The 20308-nt window shown below is 52.5% G+C and overlaps 1 pseudogene; it reads left to right on the forward strand.

The window, feature by feature from the left end:
- LOC117063632 overlaps window positions 1-20058 on the forward strand; it is a 33749-nt pseudogene extending 13691 nt beyond the window's left edge.
- The last annotated feature ends 250 nt before the right edge of the window (window positions 20059-20308 follow it).

Genomic DNA, 20308 nt, shown 5'->3' on the forward strand with positions numbered 1-20308 from the left:
CTAATTTTTGCATTTTTAGTAGAGATGGAGTTTCACCAAGCTGGCCGGGCTGGTCTTGAACTCCTGACATCAGGTGATCCTCCCGCCTCGGCCTTCCAAAATTCTGGGATTATAGGCATGTATGTGTTCACCCTTTTAAATATCTGTGGGTGGCACTTAACTTTAAATGGGTACTAATTAAAGTATTGAATGACTTTAGTATGGATTGAATGACTGCTCGGGCCTCGTTTTTAATTTCCTTCATTAGAGGAGGGAAAAAATGCAGGTTGAATATCCCTTATCCAAACTGCTTGGAACTAGAAGTGTCTCAGATTTTTAAAAATATTTTTGGATTTTTGAATATTTGTATTATACTTGCTGGTTGAGCATCCTGAATTCAAAAATCCAGAATCTGAGCTGCTCCAATGAACATTTCGTTGAGCGTCACATCAGCACTCAAAAAGTTGTGGATTTTGGAGTTTCTGGTTAGGGAGACTCATCCTATATAGATGTTGGATTGTTGCAGGAGTTCTGGACCAGTGGCTAGGTGACTAGGCTTTGGTTTTCGCTTTGTTACTAAACAGGCTGTTTTCTTCCATAAGCTCAGCTTTAGATCCCCCGGTTGTCAAAGAAGGGGATGGGCCATCTGATGTTTAAGGCTTCTGTTAGTTCTGACTTGGAGACACCTGGCTTCAGTTCATCTTAGGAGTGAATAAAGAATATGGGAATTTTGAAATTGTTAGTCAACAGTTACAGGGTTGTTGCAGCCTGGTTTTGGGTAAAGGTCACCTTTAGTGAGCCCGGGGATAAGCACTGGTTTAGCTGTCAGCTGAGAGGGGTAAGCGGTCCTCTTAATTTTCCTCTGTTTTACTGAAAGCATTGTTAAGGGTCACAGCGTTAGTGGAGGTGGCAGGACAGAGGAGGGGAACTCACTGTTACAAGTTATATTGAATGTCTTTTCAGTCACTAAATGCTTTTTATGATATGTTTTTCAGGATTTCAGTGTTGTATGATTTCTCTGTGTTAAGCACAGCAAATTTAGCATCAACAAAAAAGAATGCTCTTTCTTTTCTTTTTCTTTGAGATGGAGTTTCGCTTTTGTTGCCCAGGCTGGAGTGCAGTGGCATGATCTCAGCTCACTGCAACCTCGGCCTCCAGAGTTCAAGCGATTTTCCTGCCTCAGCCTCCTGAGTAGCTGGGATTACAGGTGCCCGCCAGCATGCCCGGCTAATTTTTGTATTTTTAGTACAGACGGGGCTTCGCCATATTGGCCAGGCTGCTCTTTTTTTTTTTTTTTTTTTTTTTGAGACGGAGTCTCCCTCTGTCGCCCGGGCTGGAGTGCAGTGGCCGGATCTCAGCTCACTGCAAGCTCTGCCTTCCGGGTTCACGCCATTCTCCTGCCTCAGCCTCCCGAGTAGCTGGGACTACAGGTGCCCGCCACCTCGCCCGGCTAGTTTTTGTATTTTTTTTTACTAGAGACGGGGTTTCACCATGTTAGCCAGGATGGTCTCGATCTCCTGACCTCGTGATCCGCCTGCCTCGGCCTCCCAAAGTGCTGGGATTACAGGCTTGAGCCACCGCGCCCGGCCCTCTGTTCTTGAACTTCTGAACTCAGGTGATCCTCCTGCCTCAGCTTCCCAAAGTGCTGGGATTACAGGCGTGAGCCGCCACGCCCGGCCTTGAACTTTCTTTCTATGGGAATCTGCAAAAGCCAGCTTTGGAGTCTAGTGGCAGAAAACCTCTTCTTCATTGTTTAGCTGTGCTGTGAGCCTGGAGGGCTTCAAGCCCAGCTGAAAAAGCTGTAGTATTTTATGTCAGTTGGCTGTCTTGGAGAACTTAATGAGCACTGGGCTGGAGTGATACTGTCAGAGTTCATGAGCTGTTTGAGGCTCTCGAAGCCTAGATACTGGGGTTGCCCAAATACATCGGCTCGACTCACTATTTCTCTCGGGAGTAAGGGTGTGGAAAATGCTGTGGTCTTAGCTCTGCTCTTAATTTTACAGTGCTGTTATTAATGGTAAGAATGATTTCATACGTTTGTATTTTGCTTCGTAATTCACAGAGAATTTTAAAATCCATTATCTGATTTTATTCCCTCAGCAGTTCTGTGAAAAAGGCAGAGCAGTTTTCGTATCTTCTGTTTTCCCGTGATTCTCTTGTGGCTCACAGAAGCTAAGAGCCTTCACCAAGGTCATAGGGTGAATGAGTCGCAGAGCTGGGAGTAGAGGTTCAGGCTTCTAGGGACCCTGTTTCTTCCTCGAATAGCTCGCTCTGGTGGCGCTATGCTCAGGTAACTGCGCATGCTCGGTTTGGTCTTTTGTAAATCCCTGCCCCATTTAGGGGGAGGTTCTTGGGAGGCTTCTATTCATTTTGGAGCATTTAAGTATCTTGTCCTCTCTCCCTCCTCCCAGATGCATGGGCATTTCTGCAGGCACCTAGGCTGGCCATTGTGTGTGGGGGCGTCTCCTGCCTCCACGTTGTTTGCATGCCCCTTCTGAAGGTGCTCTTCCCCGCATGGAGCCCCCTCGTGCCTGCCTCCACACTGCAGGCTGTTCCGTACATGTTACTGACTCAGCATCGTTGTTTTCTAGAAATGGGACGGGGTATGGATGCCAAGTTATTTTCTGTGTGAAGGCTGCGATTGTATCATCTTGCCTTCCCCGTGTGTGCTCCTTGAGGGTGTCGCTGTGCTGCGGTCATCTGTGTTCCCTAGGGTGCCTCCCTGGGAGTCCCGGCTGTAGCAGACACGCAGTCAGTGCTCATGGCCTAAATGAGAGGAAGGCCAGCAGAGCCATTAAATCTGGAAAATGACAAGTGAGGGAAAGGAATTTTTATTTAAGGCATGTGAAAAAGAAATCTTTTTAGAAAAGTTGACCTGTTTCTCAACTGGAGTTGAATTTCAGCTCAGAAAAGCAGCTGTGTACCCAGAGGGCTTTGGGATTTCAGTTTGTGACAGATGAATTGAATTTGTTGTTGTATGAATGTATTATCCTTTTGTGGTTTTATTAGGCCTTTCTCCCAAATGGAATTGATTTTTCTATAAAAGTCACACTTCCTTTTTGAGAAGTGTAACACTAATTGTATGGGATGGTCTCCCAAAAGATTACCTGCCAGGAACCAAACACACTGTCTCAGACTCACGGCCCCTGGTTTCTGCCTGTGCAGCTGCAGGGCAGAGAGGCACGCTTGAGCTGAAATCAATACGCATGTCTGCATCTTCTCTTTCTTCATTGCTGTTCCGTCTCTGAGCTGGCCTGCCTTCAACGTCCAGGAGCTTGGTGTGTGTAGATACATTACGGTATGGAGGAGGGATATGGTGTTGCAACAGCCAGGAGACTCGCTGAAGTCTCTGTTCTCTTCCTGCTCACTGCCCTGACTTTGTATAAGTCACATTTGTAGGGCTGTGCACAGTGGCTTACACCTGTAATCCCAGGACTTTGGAAGGCTGACCTGGGAGGATCTCTTGAGCCCAGAGTTTGGAACCAGTCTGGGCAACATGGTGAAACCCCATCCCTAGAAAAAATAAAAATTAAAAAATTAGCCAGATGTGGTGACTCATGCCTGTAATCCCAGCTACTGGAGAGGCTGAGGTGCGAGAATCACTTGAGCCCAGGAAGTCGAGTCTGCAGTGAACCATCATCACACCACTGCACTCCAGCCTGGTCAGAGCAAGACCTTGTTTCAGAAAACACAAAAACAAACAAACAAAAACCCATTTGTAATAGTGACAGTAGTTAACTTTTGAAAGTTTGGAGAAAAGTTCCTAAATAACCTGTGACCATGGACAACTTACTTAGCCTTTCTCTGCCTTAGTTTCTTCATCTATGAAAAATGAGAGAATATGGTACTGATCTTACAGGATTTCAACGAGAACCGAACGAGATCAAACTCAGAGCCTGGCACATCGTGAGTGCACACTCAATGTTATTATTTCAACATTGTAGAGGAAAAAGAATGCTAATGGGTCATTATGGATAAACATAGTCTATCACTGGTGTTACTCATGGTATTGGAAGGAACTTGAATTCCACGTAGATAGTGTGATGGAGAAAGTATTTTGAACATTGGCAGTATTTATTCAAAGAACAAAGGACGTGTCTGTCCTGTGTGAAGAGCCGTTTCCGCTTGTTTCTTTAAATACTATGGGAAAAGCAGTCGACCCTGTGCTCTCTGCCGGACAGCTTCAGTCTCCACGTATTGATTTGGCCAATTGTCGCTCACTGTCATCGTGGCAGCAGCAATTGAAGGGACAGCTTGTCTTGATTTGCATTTTTGGGTGTTTGTGCTCTTTATAGACAATTAAGACATGGAAGCCTGTTTATGGCAAGCTGGCAAATTCAGCAAAACATGGAAAAACCTGTTAGCACAGTTTGCACGTGTGCGGGCACAGAGCAGCCAAATGAACACACACGTTTTCATATATTTGAAAAACTCTCAAAAAAAAAAAAAAAGACATTAAACCATTGCCCAGATGGCTTATAGAGCTAGAGCTTTTTCCTTGAAGTACATGAGTATGGCTGTCAGACATCTGAAACCCGAAGCCATCTTAAAACATCATTTTGATGCTACCCCCTACTCACCCTTTTTTTGCATTTTAAAGGGACAAGGATCCAGGAAGGACAGTATCAGCTTACAAAGGCTTTTGTTACAATTAATCGTTCATGTTCTTTCTTTTGGTATCTTATTCTCTGTTTACATTTTATTTTTATTTTTTATTTTTTGGAGACAGAGTCTTGCTCTGTCACCCAGGCTGGAGTGCAGTGGTGTGATCTCAGCTCACTCCAACCTCTGCCTCCCAGGTTCAAGGGATTCTTGTGCCTCAACTTCCTGAGTAACTGAGATTACAGGCGTGTGCCACCACGTCCAGCTAATTTTTATGTTTTTTTTTTAGTAGAGACAGGGTTTCACCATGTTGGTCAGGGTGACCCTGAACTCCTGAACTCAGGTGATCTACCTGCCTCAGTCTCCCAAAAAGTTGAGATTACAGGTGTGAGCCACAGCACCCGGCCACTGTTTCCATTTTGTAATGCTAGCGTCACCCCAGTGTAGGGTGGCTAGGGGTATTCTTCTTTCCTGTTTCCTGGTGTATTTTCCTCTACAGCATTGATCAGTCTTTAACATACTTTTTGGTTGTCTGTCTCTAAAAAATATATGTTCCCTGTTATATCACCAGTGCCTGGCACGTAATTAGTCAACATTTGTTGAATGAATGAATGAATGAATGGGCTGAAAGAACCTGATTCTTCTTTCTTCTGTCACTTCACACCAAATGCTTTTGGAAAATGCTATGTGAACAGGGATCGTAAGCAGGAGAGGTTACACACATTGCTGTGGGATAGCCCATCGTCCTCAGATACTTGTCTGGAAGGAGGTGGAGTACTTGAGTAGAAATGATACAAGATAACTTCTTCAGGAAATCAGCCAAGTGTCACCGCTTTTCACAGGCGTGTGATGTTTGCGTATGTGTGTATGAAGAGCTGTCGTGGCCTAGAATCACGGGCCTTTAGATCCCTTGTACAGATAGAAAAGTAAAGGCTGAGGCCCAGGAGTGCTGCAGGCCACCAAGTTAGAGTCCCTGTCTGCCCTTCTCAGTGTCCGGTCACTTCTCACTGCACTCCCCTCTTTACTGCTAAAACCAGCTTCCCTTACTCTGAATGTGTAACCACGAGGGAGAAAATGTACTCCAGTCTCGCAGTTTGTGGAGAAAAAGCTCAGCAGCTGAAAATAATGTTCACAAAGTTTGTACCTAGAAAAAGTGGCCATTTCTATCATGTCTTTAAATGTCCCTGTTTCTCATACATTTTATAAACAAGACAGTAGAAGGAGATTCGGAAACAGCAACTTTAGAACAAGGGGGAAAAAAATCATACCTAGAGCACTCCAGTTTCTGTTTTCTTCTCAGTTTAGGGCTGAGGCACTTTAGCTTCCTGTCTAAGGGACCACTCAAATCTGATTAGAAGCCATTGTGGGCTGGTAATTATCCATAATTTTAGGAAGACAGATGCTGCACCAACTCTGTTCTCTAAAAGCAGGCTTATTAATTTTAAATTTGCATGGGAGGAGAAGCAGATGGTGAGGTGGGATAAGCGTTCAGATGCTTGGTCATTGATAGCTTTTTACTTCCACGTATCACATGGGGATTTGGAACCTGGGCAGCCCGCTGAGAACTGATGACTATCTGTCCCCTAAACAGCTGGGATCTTTTTCATCCTGAGCTCAGAAAGATTGCTCCTACTGCAGCCAGGGAAGACAGGTTGTTGACTGGTTAGAAATCATGGTAGGTTATTTTCTCCACCCGCAGTTCCCAGTTGGAAAGCAGAGCTATCCAAAAGTTGTCTTCTCTATTGTATTTCAAATCTGGGTGCTTAAAAAATTATGTAAGCAAATTAGGCATTTGCTTACATAATTACGCATAAAAAATTATGTAAGCAAATTAGGGAGGACTGTACACAGGTGGCTCCCAAAGCCATGGCCCTGCTCCTGGGGACGCCCGGCCACATCTGCAGCACCGAGACAGACGGGGAGCTCCTGCAGCTGGCGCTGCAGTGGGCGGCCAGAGCCTGCAGGCCCAGGCCTGCTTCCTGCTGGCCAGGCACCACGTGCACCTCAAGCAGCCCGAGGAGGCCCCGTCCTTCCTAGAGTGGCTGCTGCTTTTGCACAGGGTCTCGGGAGCCCCAGACGCTGCGTGGCTCTCAGACTGCTCCCTGCTCCTGGCTGACATCTACAGCCGCAAGTGCCTGCCCCACCTGGTGCTGAGCTGTGTCAAGGCAGCCTCATTGAGGACACAGGACTCGCTGGCCGGCTTGCTGAGGAGCATGAACCTGGTGCTCCAGAACGCCCTCCAGCCCCACAGCCTCCCCACCCAGACTTCCCACTACCTCAGGCGAGCGCTGGCCTCCACTACCTCAGGCGAGCGCTGGCCTCCCTAACCCCAGGCACAGGCCAGACTCTGCGTGGTCTTCTCCACGCCAGCCTGGCCCAGCCGTACAGCCACCATGGCTACCATGGCCCGGCCATCACCTTCATGATGCAGGCGGTGGAAGCCAGTGCTGTTGCCGGAGTCTGTGCCATCGTGGAGGGAGGGGTTGGTGGTGTAGCCTGTGTGAAGGCCCAGGGGTGAGCGGGGTGAGTGGGTTGTGAGCGGGGTGAGTGAGCGGGGATGAGTGGGGTGTGAGCGGGGTTGAGTGAGTGGGGGTGAGTGAGCGGGAGTGTGAGCGGGGATAAGTGAGTGGGGATAAGTGAGTGGGGGTGAGTGAGTGGGGGTGAGTGAGCGGGAGTGAGTGAGGATGAGTGGGATATGAGTGGGGTGTGAGCAGGGGTGAGTGAGTGGGGGTGAGTGAGCGGGAGTGTCAGCGGGGGTGAGTGAGCAGGGCTCATACAGGGAGGTGCAGAGTTGGGAGTGGGTGGGTTGGGTGCTGGATGGTGAGAAGCTCTTCTGGAGAGCTGAGCAGGGCCTGGGGTCTCAGGCTGTGGCTTGGCCTTTTCCCCAAGAGCACTGGGGAGCCATGGAGTGGTGTGGAACAGTCACTGCACACTGAGCAGTAAACGGACAGTAGGTGGGCAGGGCTGTCCGAAATCTAGGCCGCAGAGAATAGATGAGGAAGTTGAGTCCAGGGAAATGGCTGAGACAAGGGATACTGTTGAGTCCCCTCTGCCTTGCAGCGCTTTGTCATGGCACAGTGAGACCACTCAGAGGTGCCTCCTGTGGCTTGGATCAGAGCCCCAGGGGCTGTGGCCAAATCTGCCCATTTCCCAGCACAGGCCTGGCACCCACTCCTGGCCCTAGGAGGGATTAGATTTTGGAAAGGACCGTGTGAAGGGGCCCCGGTCCCACACATCTGCCCAAGGAGGGGTGGGGGGTTCATACCCAGGCTTCTTCCCCAGGGGCATTCTCTGACTGGAAGGAGACCCTCCAGGAGCCCAGCGCCCCAGCCCCCACTGCAGCCTCCGGTGGCTCCTGGCACAATAGCCTGTGGCACCTCCTCCTACGAGGCCCTCCCCAGGGTGCTGGGGGATTCAGACTTGGAAATGCAGGCCAGGGAATAGAGATCATGCGTCCCTGTCTCCCCACCCTGCGCTGAACGGTCGAGGAGACCGAGGGTGGAGTTGATACCCCACATGCTTACTTGGAGTCATTTTTGAGTCACTTTCGGTAGTTCGTGTCCTTCTAGGAGTTTGGCTGTTGTGTCTAGATGGTCTGATTTGTTGGTGTACAATTGTTCGTAGTGTTTCCATGGAATCCTTTTATTTCTGTCAGGTCGGCAATAATGTTTCCTCTTTCATTTCTGATTTTAGAAACGGGTTTGTCATTGCTTATTTATTTATTTTTATTAGAGATGGGGTCTCATCATGTTCCCCCAGGCTGGTCTTGAATGCTGGCCTCAGCGATCCTTCCACCTCGGCCTCACAAAGCGCTGGATGACAGGCGTGAGCCATGGTGCTCAGTCTCTGATTTGAGTCATTTGTGTCCCATCTTTCTTTTCTTGGTCAGTCTGGTGAAAGACTTGTCAATTTTGTTATTTTCAAAAAACCCACTTTTGGTTCTGTTGACTATCTCTTGTTTTTCCATTCTCTGTATTTTTACTTCCCATTTCCACTCTCACGTTTATTATTTTCTTTCTTTTATTCACTTTGGGTTTAGTTCGTTTTCTAGTTTCTCAAGGTGGAAGGTTAGGTTTTTGATTTTTTTCTTCTTTCTTTGAATGTAGACATTTACAGTTATAAATTTCCCTTTCAGCACTGCCTTAGCTGCATCTTGGAGTTTTTGATACACTGTGCTTTTTTTTTTTTCTTCTTAAGGTTTTGCTCCATTGCCCAGGCTGGGGTGCAGTGGTGCAATCTTGGCTCACTGCAACTTCTACCCAGGTTCAAGCCATTCTCATGCCTCAGCTTCCCAAGTAGCTGGAATTACAGATGTGCACCACCACACCCGGCTAATCTTTGTATTTTTTTTTATAGAGACGAGATTTCACCATTTTTCCCAGGCTGATCTCAAACTCCTGGACTCAAACAATCCTCCTGCCTCGGCCTCCCACAGTGCTGGGATGACAGGCGGGAGCCACCGTGCTGGCCCGGGCTGTGCATTTGTTTGCATTCAAATTAGTTTTCAGTGTCCCTGATGGTTTCTTCTTTGACTCACTGGTTGTTTAGGAGTGTGTAATTTTCACATATTTTTGAATTTCCCACGTTTCCTTCACTCTTGATTTCCAGTATCGTGCCAGTACAGCTGAAGAACACCTCTACTTTGGTCTCAGTCCTTCTCCATTCACTGAGGCTCGTTTTGTGGCCTGGCACATGGTCTGTCATGGGGAATGTCCCATGGGCGCTTGAGAGGACTGTGTATTCAGCTGTCGTTGGGTGGCGTGTGTGACAGATGTCCATTCGGCGTACCTGGTTTCCGGTGTTAATCTTCGGAATGTTTCTGACACTAGAAAATCAGAAGCTTTCCACTGTTCCCAGCACCGTGGCTTTGGGAGAGGCCAGTGAGCCTATGGTTTTGGAGCCTGGTTGCATGAGATAAGCACGTGTGGGAACACCAGGGCCTGGCTTTGAACCCCATTCCCCCAACATGATGCCATGTGTGGCAGACATGACGCTTGGCTTTGTTCTCTCAGGGTTCCATCTGCGACAGGGGCTACTTGTGCCCCGGCCTCATCAACTCAGGCTGAAGGCGGCCCTGGTCCTGGCCAGAGGGGCTTTGTGAAGCAGAAATAGATGGCCTGGTACAGGGGCTGAGCCTGGCCAGGACCTTGGCCCTGGGAGTTGTAAAGAAGGCCGGCCTCTACCATGAGCATCTGCACCAAGCTGTGCCCATGTCACAGTGTGCTCGGCGTCTGCCCTGGCACAGGTGCATGGCCTGTCTGCGCTCAGGCTCCCCGCCTATGGGGCCCAGGTTCACAGAGGTGTGAAAGAGACAAGCACAGCGCAGGGGCCTCTGAGCCCAGCCAGCCTCGCTTCGATGCTGGGAGGCTGACATCTTCCATTTTGTCTTCTGCCCAGGCCAGCTGTGGACCGTCCAGCGGCTGTGCTACTTCTACAGCGTCGTCATGCCCAGCGAGGCCCAGTGTGTCCTCTACCACGAGTTCCAGCTCTCCCTGGCCCGCAAGGTGACCAACAAAGTGCTGGGGGTCAGTTCCTGGAGACCATCAGTCAGCTCTACCTGTCCCTGGGCACCGAGCGGTGAGGGCTGGCTTTGCAGTGGTGGCAGCGGGGAGCAGGGAAAGGGGGCTGAGGGGTGCAGGGCAGGGAGGAGGGCACAGGGAAGCTGGCCCAGGACACCATCAGCCCCTTCCCTTTTGATCATTTGGTTCCTTGGCATCAGATGCTTTGAGCTGGTGGGCCTGGGGTCGTCCCAGGGCTTCTGCTGGCCCGTGAGTCCCAGCTTGAGCCTCCCTTGTTGGGTCAAAGGTCATCTCAACCCAAGCAGAGGCAGTACGAGCACTCTGGGCTGTTCTTCCTACTATGGTGGCTTTTGTCATCTGACCTCTGCCTGCCCTGTGTCTTCACTCCTGGCCTTCATCTGTCCCCTTAAATGTGACCACAGCAGCCACCTGTGGCTTCTCTCCACAGAAGACAGAGCCAGTTGTGTCACTTGCTTCCCTGGGGCAGGGTTTCAAGGTCTCACGTCCCATGTGGCCCACTCGGCTTCCCCCGAGCATCCTGACCTGGTGGGGTAACCATGGCCCTGGCCACCCCACTCACAGCTCCCGGTGACATTGCTGCAGTCATACCCCCTCGAGTGTCAGACTTACCGAGAGAGCAGGGAAGGAGCCAGATTCCATGGGGACCCGGGAGACTGGCTCCAGTCTTGGCCTCAGGTTCACAGAAGGAAAATGGGCCAGTGTGCTGGAGCCATGTTTCTCAAAGTGTAGTCCCTGGACCAGCAGAGCAGCATCTATGTCACCTAGGAGCTTGTGGCAAGTGGGAGTTCTGGGGCCTGCCCCAGGTCTGTGGAGCCGGAAGCTCTGGGGGCAGGGCCAGCAAGCTATACAGACAGGCCTCCGAGTGACTGTGATGCCTGCACACCTTGAGAACCATCGACCTAGATAGCCTCTGAACACTAGTGGCTCCTGGTGCATCTGGAGAAGACACAGGCCATGTCTGGGAGGCAGGGGAGATGGACTAGCACACTCCTCCTGCCACAGGGCAGCATGATGCTCGATTCCCTCAGAAGGATGTCCTTCATCTTTTCCATGCCGTGTGTGTTCACCCTGGCCCTCCCAGCAGCCTGGGAAGGGCAGAACACTGCACACACAAGAGGGCCGTTCCCAGTCCCCACATTCCAGATTCATCTGTCACCAGACCCACGGGAGGAGGAAGACTGGTTCCAGGAGGATGAGAGCCCTTGTTCTGACACCTGTGTCTGATTCCAGGACCTATAGATGCACTCTGGACTACATCAAACAACGTCTGGGGATTCTCATTGACCTCCAGAAGAAAGAGATGGTGCATGCCTGGCTGCAAGCAAGGAAGATCTACTACATCCTGCGGCAGAGCGAGCTGGTGGACCTGTACATCCAGGTGAGTGGCAAGGGAGGCAGGAGGGCCTCCGTGCTGTTCACTCTCTCTCCATCCATCCATCCATCCATTCATCCTTCCAACATCTATTTACCTGTTCATCCTTCCATCCATCCGTCCATCATCCATTCATCCATGCATCATTCATCCACTCTTTTATCATCCATCTATTCACCCGTCTATCCATCCATTCACCTGTCCATCCACCCATCCATTCATCCTTCCATCATCTATCTGTTTACCTGTTCATACATCCATCCATTCTTCCATCATCTTCACATACACCTGTGGGTCCTTCCATCCATCCATCTTTCCATCATCCATCCATTCACCTGTTCGTCTTTCCACCCACCCATCCATCCTCCCTCCATCCATCCCTCCGTCCTTTTATCTTCCATCCATTCACCTGTTCGTCCATCCATCCATCTTTCCGTCATCTATCCAACTTTATCCTTCTATCCATCCATCATCCATCCATCCTTCATCTGTTCATCCATCCATTCACCTGTTTGTCCATCCATCCATCCATCCTTCCAACCATCTTTCCATTAGCCATCCATTCAGCTGTTCATCCTTCTATCCATCCAACCATCTTCCATCCATTCATCATCCATCCTTTTATCATCCATCCATTCACCCATCCATCCATTCACCTGTTCATCCATCCTTCCATCATCCATCCATTCAACTGTTCATTCTTCCTTCCATCATCCATCCATCCTTCCATCATTCATCCACTCGCCTGCTCATCCTTCCATTCATCCATCATCCATCCATCCATTCACCTGTTCATCTTTCCATTCATCCATCCATCATCCATCCATCCATCCATCCGTCCATTCATCATTCACCCATTCAGCCATCATCCATCCACCTGTTCGTCTGTCCATCCATTCATCCAACCATTCTTCCATCATCTATCCATTCACCTGTTCATCCTTCCATCCATCCATCATCCATCCACCCATCTATTCATACATCCATCCAACATCCATCCATCCATCATCCATCTTTTCACCCATCCATCCACTCACCTATTCTTCCATCCATGCATCATTCATCCACTCTTTTATCATCCATCTATTCACCCGTCTATCCATCCATTCACCTGTCCATCCACCCATCCATTCATCCTTCCATCATCTATCTGTTTACCTGTTCATACATCCATCCATTCTTCCATCATCTTCACATACACCTGTGGGTCCTTCCATCCATCCATCTTTCCATCATCCATCCATTCACCTGTTCGTCTTTCCACCCACCCATCCATCCCTCCCTCCATCCATCCCTCCGTCCTTTTATCTTCCATCCATTCACCTGTCCATCCATCCATCTTTCCATCATCTATCCAACTTTATCCTTCTATCCATCCATCATCCATCCTTCATCTGTTCATCTCTTCATCCATCCATTCACCTGTTTGTCCATCCATCCATCCATCCTTCCAACCATCTTTCCATTAGCCATCCATTCAGCTGTTCATCCTTCTATCCATCCAACCATCTTCCATCCATTCATCATCCATCCTTTTATCATCCATCCATTCACCTGTTCATCCATCCTTCCATCATCCATCCATTCAACTGTTCATTCTTCCATCCATCATCCATCCATCCTCCCATCATTCATCCACTCGCCTGCTCATCCTTCCATTCATCCATCATCCATCCATCCATTCACCTGTTCATCTTTCCATTCATCCATCCATCATCCATCCATTCATCCATCCGTCCATTCATCATTCACACATTCTTTTAACATCCATCCAGCCACCATCCGTCCACCTGTTCGTCTGTCCATCCATTCATCCAACCATTCTTCCATCATCTATCCATTCACCTGTTCATCCTTCCATCCATCCATCATCCATCCACCCATCTATTCATACATCCATCCAACATCCATCCATCCTTCCATCATCCATCCTTTCACCCATCCATCCACTCACCTATTCTTCCATCCATGCATCATTCATCCATCCACCCAATCTATTAATCCATCCCTCTGTTCATGTCTGTCCATTTGTTTATCCATACATTCATCTATCCACCATCTATCCATCCATATGTACATACATCATCTACCCTCCACCCATCCATACATTATCTACTCACCCACAGACATACACACATCATTCCAACCATGCACCCACCCATCCATCCACACATCCATCCATCCATCCAAGCATTCATCTATCCACCCATCCATCCACACATCCATCCATCCATCCAAGCATTCATCTATCCACACACCCATCCATCCATCCATGTGTCTATACATCTGCTCATCCATTCATCCATCCATCTACTCATTCCTAAGCCACTTCTGAGCACCTGTTGTGTGCCTTTTCCCTCCCTCCAACTGGTTCCCTCACATCATCCCCAGTGGCCAGCATCTTCTTCCTGAGGGCAGAGGTGTGGCCCCTCACAGTGCCTAGCACCTGCTGGTATACAGCACACGCTCAAAGAATGGGACCACTCAGTTAACACACAGAAGAACTTGCTCCAAGCGACACGTGGTACATCTCCTTACAAAATGAACCTATCATAGCGGCTGTTTTCAGAGGCTTTCCCAAACACAGTGTGATCTGGAACAAATTATGAAGCCCACGAGCCTGGTGAAGCTTTCATTATTGAGCACCTGCTGTATACCTCCTTGAGTTGAGGCGAAGGATCAAGAGCTCATGGCCAAGAGGGGACCAGGCCCACCCACAAACACTGTTGATGTGTGGCCCTGAGCTGCAGCAGGGATGTGGCAACGCAGAAAGGAACCAGGGGATGGGTTCCCAGCAATCTGGGGGCCACGGAGACTGTTTGAGTGCAGGAGGGTGGGCTAGGGCTAGCCCTGGTGGTAGGATTCACAGGTGTCGGGCTCCTGGGCTGCAGCTGCTTAGTCACCTCCTGGCACTCGGGTGCGTCAGTTCATTGTCCTCAAGCCAGTGGTGAGGCAGCCCTAATGCACAGGTCTGAAAAATGCTCAGGCGTACCTGCAGTGTGTGAGAGGAAGGAGGCTGGTGAAGGTGGGTGTGGCCACCTTACCAGGTGTGGGTCTTGAGGGAACTTCTGCCTCCTTTCAGGTGGCACAGAATGTGGTCCTGTACACAGGCGACTCCAACCTGGGGTGGAGCTGTTTGAGGCAACTGGAGACATCTTCTTCAATGGGGCCTGGGAGCAGGAGAAAGCTGTGTCCTTCTACCAGGTGAGCTGGCCTGTGGGGTGATGGGGTTGGGCTTCAGGGGGAGCACCTGGAGGGCAGACACCTCCCACCTGGAGGCAGGGCCACCCATGCACATGCTTAGTTTCCCAGTGGCCTCACCGGGAATGATATTGACAGTGCCCGTGCCCGGGACGAACGCTTGGGGCCTGGACATGACTATGGCCCTACCCTTGCCTAGTGATCTCACCGGGAATGATATTGACCGTGCCCCTGCCCAGGACAAACGCTCGGGTCTGGACATGACAGTGGCTCTACCCTTTGCACCTGATGATCTCAAGCAACCATGAGCGGGAAGTCCTGTCCCCATCTTCCAGATGAGGAAGCTGAGGCTCAGAGAGTCACAGAGACGTGTCAAAGGACACACAGCATGTCAGTGGGAGACCTAGGGCCAGGGCCCAGACCTGCATGCACCCTGAAACGGGGACAGCTTCTCCCTTCCTCTGAGCTCACGGTGTGGCTCAGCTCTGGGCACAGAGAAATGTGGTGTTTTTAGAGCAGAGTGCTGGCTCCCCCCAGTCAGACCCCCGGTGCCCTGGTGGGAGAGGCTGGTCTGAAGTTGCCAGGTGTAGCTGGATGGGCCTCAGATGACTCTTCAGCCCCCAACTTGGGTGTCTGAACCGTGCGTTATCCCAGAGCACAGAGCTCTGCGGAGGTGCAGGGGTAACTGGGGCGTGGGAAGCTCCAAGCACATGTTTGAGCTCTGAGGAGGGCGCTGGGCAAGGTGGGTGCTGCGGGAAGCCTGACCCCACCTGCCTATGTGGTAGGACCGGGTCCTGCCCCTGGTAGTGACTACGGGCAACCGCAAGGTGAGCCGCAGCTGTGCAACAAGCCGGTGGCACTGCTGGAAATGCTGGAGGAGCCCCAGGAGGGCTTGGAATTTGCCCACATGGCCCTAGCTGTCAGCATCACTCTGGGTAAGTCCCCTGAGCGCCCGCCCTCCCAGGACCCACACTTTGCCAGAGCCGAGCCTCCATGTCTGCAGGGAAGGAGCTGAAACAGCTGCTGGATTTTCCCGGTCTCCTGTCCAGGCAGGCAGATCTGCCCAGCTGGCTTCCCTGTCTGGCCGTGGGGCACAGCCCGAGGTCTCTCACGTAGCGAAGAGCTCCCTGCCTGGCTGAGCTCTGCTTCCTCTGTCTCTTCCCGCTGCTGATCACAAGGGCCGCCCAGTGTGCCCTCTGCCTTCCAGACATGCCAGGCATCTCGGTCCCTGTATGTGCCAGGCTGAGTGGCACATTCCCTTTGTCTTGTGCCCTTTCCACCCTCATCAACCACACAACTCTCTGGCTGATGAAATCCCAGTTCCCCTTCCAGCAGCCTGCCCCTTAAGGCCGGGCATCCCCTGGTGCTGTGCCAGGTCGTCTGTCCTCCTCCAGAGACAGGGAAGCCTGGGCAGGCTGCATGTCCCAGCGCCTTGTGCCCTGGGGCCCAGTACAGAGTAGGTGTGCAGCTGTGTGGGAATGCATTGAATGCAGGCTCCACGGCACTCGCCCTGCAAAGGGGAGGACATCAGAGACAGCCTAGCTGGGTTTGTGCAACTGTGGGGGGACCTGGAGCTCAGGCACGCAGTGACTCCCCAAGGTAAGGGGCTCTGATCGTGACACACCCAGGAGTCGGATGTCACGTCTGTGGGTTGCATGGAACCGGGGTGCCCGGGAGCACCTGGGCTGCATGGGTTTTGGGCTCCCCTGGTTAAAACCAGTGAGCAAAGGCAGGTGGCTATGTGTAGGAACAGAGCTGGGCCATCCAAGCCTGACTTTGCCAAAGCCTCACAGTAGACAGGGGCAGGCCTTATTAGTTCTGCTTTACAGATGGGAAAGTGAGTCTGGGAACCCAGAAGGGACTGGCCAGAGCTGCCCAGGTGACCGCAGGTGCCTGGAGGCAAGCCAGGAGCTGCCCGGGGTCTGCATACTTGCGCATGAGGGGCCTGTGCCTGACTGCCCCAGGGAGCCACGTCCTCACACCTGCCCCTTTGGCCTACACCCCAGGGGACCGGCTGAACGAGCGCGTGGCCTACTACCGGCTGGTCGCCCTGCACCACTGGCTGGGCCATGGCAAGCTGGCGGAGCACTTCTACCTCAAGGCCCTGTAGCTCTGCAACTCGCCGCTGGAGTTCGACGAGGAGACCCTCTACTCCGTGAAGGTGTACCTGGTACTCGGTGACATCATCGTCTACGACCTGAAGGTTGGCTGAAGGTTGGTGGGGAGAGACAGGGCTGAAGGTGGGTGGAGAGGGGCAGGGCTCTGGGTGTTCCCGGCCACCTTGGAGTGGGATCCCCACCCAGACCCCAGGGGTCTGGGTTCCAGCCTTCCTTAGGAATGGCCCAGTGGCTTCCCTGGAGCTCTGCACCCAGCTAGAGGAGCCAGCAAGCTTAGCAGATACAACCCAGCTCCCAAGCTGGCCAGGCCCCACCCTCAAGAACTCAGTCTCAACCAGGGAGGCTGACACATGAGCGGGCAATGGTAGCTTCTGGGTAAAGAAGGGGGTTTGTAGTCAGGGGGACCCTCCTGGAGGAGGTGACACCAAACTGAGTCTTGACAGCCAAGTGTCAAGTTACATTTAACAAAGAAAACAGGGTCAGGAGAAAGACTTTGGAGGATGGCATCATCCTCACATTGAATCCACGTTGCAAGATCCAACCCAAATCCCAGTGCCTCCTCTAGGAAGCCTGCCCAGGGTGCCAGTCTGCACTGAGCAACTCCTTCCTGGAGTCCCAAGACACCTTGAATCTTCGTATCACCCAGGAAGGGTCGGGTGGGACCGGTGTCTTACCATCGGGTTCACAGACAAGGGAACCCCAGCTCACGGCAGGTGCAGTGGGGCGGGGCCCCAGCCAGCCAGGCTGAGACCTTGCTGGGTCAGGTCTGTCTCGAGGAGAGGTGCTGTGCTCCCTCTGCCCCCAGCCCTGCAGGGGTGGAGAGCTGGGACTGGCAGACTCAGACCTGGGGTGTCTCCCCCCACTGCCCAGCAGGCACCCGCTCCTCCTCCGCATCACACTGGCACTGTGTCCGTGCTCCTTATGGGCTGAGGAGCCAGAGCGCTCCAGTCCAGGGACCGAGATCTTGGGGGCCTTAGAACAACATGAGGAGCTGGGGCAGCCCTAGGACCCCGCCCCGTATCCCTCACCACAGGCCTGGGGCTGCCCGGGAGGCCCCCGCCCAATGCTGGCGACACCTGGTGGTCAGAAGCGGTCCCTGTGGCCTCCCAAATCCCAGTCAGACAGGGAGGTGCCAGGGGTCAGGCCCAGAGGGACGCTGCTCACCGCTCACGGGCTCGTCTGGGACCAAGGGACGGGCCTCCTAGAAGTGGCCCTGTATCTCTCTTGGTCAAGCCTGCCGCCCACTCCGCCTGCCCAGGAGGAAGTAAACAGCCAAGTAGTACCTGAGAGGCCAAAGTCCATGGTTGGGGTCGAGGGGCAGAGGCCTCCTTCACCTCCTTCTCGTGCACAGCCCTCTGGGCCTCATCATGACGGTGCTGTCAGCCCAGGCCAGCTTCCCACAGGGAGGCCCCCTCGGAATTCCCCAAGGGCGGCTGTCTTTCCAAGGCCACACCCTCCTCCTTGTACAGGAGGCTCTGGACCCGGGGCCCAGAGGAGTGGGAGAGAAAGCTGCGCTGGATGGGGCCTGGAAGGCTCGTGGAGAGGCAGGGGTAAATGGGTATCCTTGCCGATTGCCTCTAGAATGGGGTCCCCTTTAGTCTCCACGTGAGAGTGAGCCCTGGAATAGGGTGGATTAGGTGTGTCCTGGCTCAGCCTGCCACTCACTAGCTGCTGCACACACTACAGGCACATGGAAATGCACACGCAAATGCACACAGACACAGGCACAGGTGCACAACCACATACACAGGTACACATGCACAGGCACACAAACATGCACAGGCACACGCAGAGACATATATGCTTTGGCTGGCTGCTTCCTGTTTAGTTGGGATGCCTCCACCCCCCTTCAGGATGCCCTTGCCTCCCACCCCTGGCTGAATCAGGGGCCTCATGGGCCCCCCACAGGCTCCTGGGCTTCCCTCTGCCACAGCCCGGGCCATCTTTGTGGTCAGTGTTCAGTCCCAGGTCCCTCAGACTGGGAGCAAGGACATTAGGCTCAGCCATGCACCCAGCACAGAGTCCAGTGTTCGGCTGGGCCGGGGGGCATTGGATGAGCAGCGGCGGTGACTCGGGGCCTTCTCACGCCCCTGCTCCGTGTGTGGGGCAGGGCAGTGAGGGAATGGACTGCTGCATCTTGGACTTTGTCCTTGGCCCTGGGAGCCGTCTTGAAGAGGGACAGGCCAGGCCAGGTTCTTAGAGAGGTCCCTGTCCCTTGGGTGTCCCCCATGTGGAGGAGGCGCCTGGGGAGAAGCCGGCGGGAAGATGGGAGGGTCAAGGTGGAGGTCTGGGAGACAGCATCCCAACCCAGGGATGGTGAGTTTGAGCCAAAGATGCATTGAAAATGGGAGTGGATGTCTGGGGAGTCACACTCCGTCAATATTTCAGGGAACATTGCCAGGGAGGACACCTGTGAGACGGTTTTGTACCTGGCCCGTGGAGGGCCTAGAAATGGTCAGCATGGACAGGGGCCAGAGGCGAGCCTGGGTCACTCAACGCTGTGCCCCTGCTGTGGCTTGGAGCCACGGGTCCTGCATGGAACTCTCACAGCAGGCAGGATCTGCCCTGACCTTAGCCCATGGGGAAAGCAGCCACTGACTGCAGAGAGGGTGGGACTGGGGCAAGAGGCTTGGGGTGAGTGGAGCATAGGGATAGTCAGGAAGGCTTCCAGGGGTTTCAGGGTTGTCCCCACCTCCTGCAGCTGAGACCACAGCAGTGTCACAGGCTTCGGGGCTCATGGGGTGAGCCAGCATTAGCTGGACATGTGGAATGACCTGGAGATGGGAGCAGCCTCTGGGAAGACAGGCTCCGAGTCCCCCTTTTGCTGAGCATTGCCTGTCCCCTTCAGGAACGGTTTGATGCAGCTGGGTACTACCAGCTGGTACTGGCGGCCGCCGTGGACCTGGGCAACAAGAAGGGCACAGCTGAAGACCTACACGTGGCCGGGCACCATCACCCACAACTTCCTCCTGGACCGCGAGTAGTCGCTCTTCTTCTACCGGAAGGCCAGGACCTTCGCCACAGAGCTCAATGTCTGCAGGGTCAATCTGCCTCCTCTGCCACTCTGCGGGTGGGCCCCCTGGTTGGCCCCAGCCACCCTCGCTGAGGACAGCATCCGAGAGAGTGGGTTTTGTGCAAGGAGGATGGTCTCCTGCCTCTCCTGGTGTCTCCCGTGGCTCATTTTCTGGGAAATGGAGGCATGAAAGCAGGGTTCAAATAGCAATAAATGTTTTTTTGCAATAACATACTGAAGTCCCCAGGGCATCCTTCCCTGTGTGCTTCCTGGGCGGTGTCTAGGGGCCAGCTCCTTCCCTGGTGGCAGCCCTCTGATCTTGGGGATGCGAAGGACCCTGAGTCCAAGAGACCTGGGCCAGCTCACCATGAGCCTCGGTTTCCTTGGCGGCCAGAGGGGAGATGGTGGTAGAACTCCCTGGGCAGCTCCCTGCTCTCCCTGCTCAGAGCTTTTGCTGTAGGTCTCGTGCAGCCCTTGCCTTTAT

Source organism: Trachypithecus francoisi, unplaced genomic scaffold (assembly GCF_009764315.1).
Source record: "Trachypithecus francoisi isolate TF-2019V2 unplaced genomic scaffold, Tfra_2.0 Lachesis_group18, whole genome shotgun sequence".
Lineage (NCBI taxonomy): Eukaryota > Metazoa > Chordata > Mammalia > Primates > Cercopithecidae > Trachypithecus > Trachypithecus francoisi.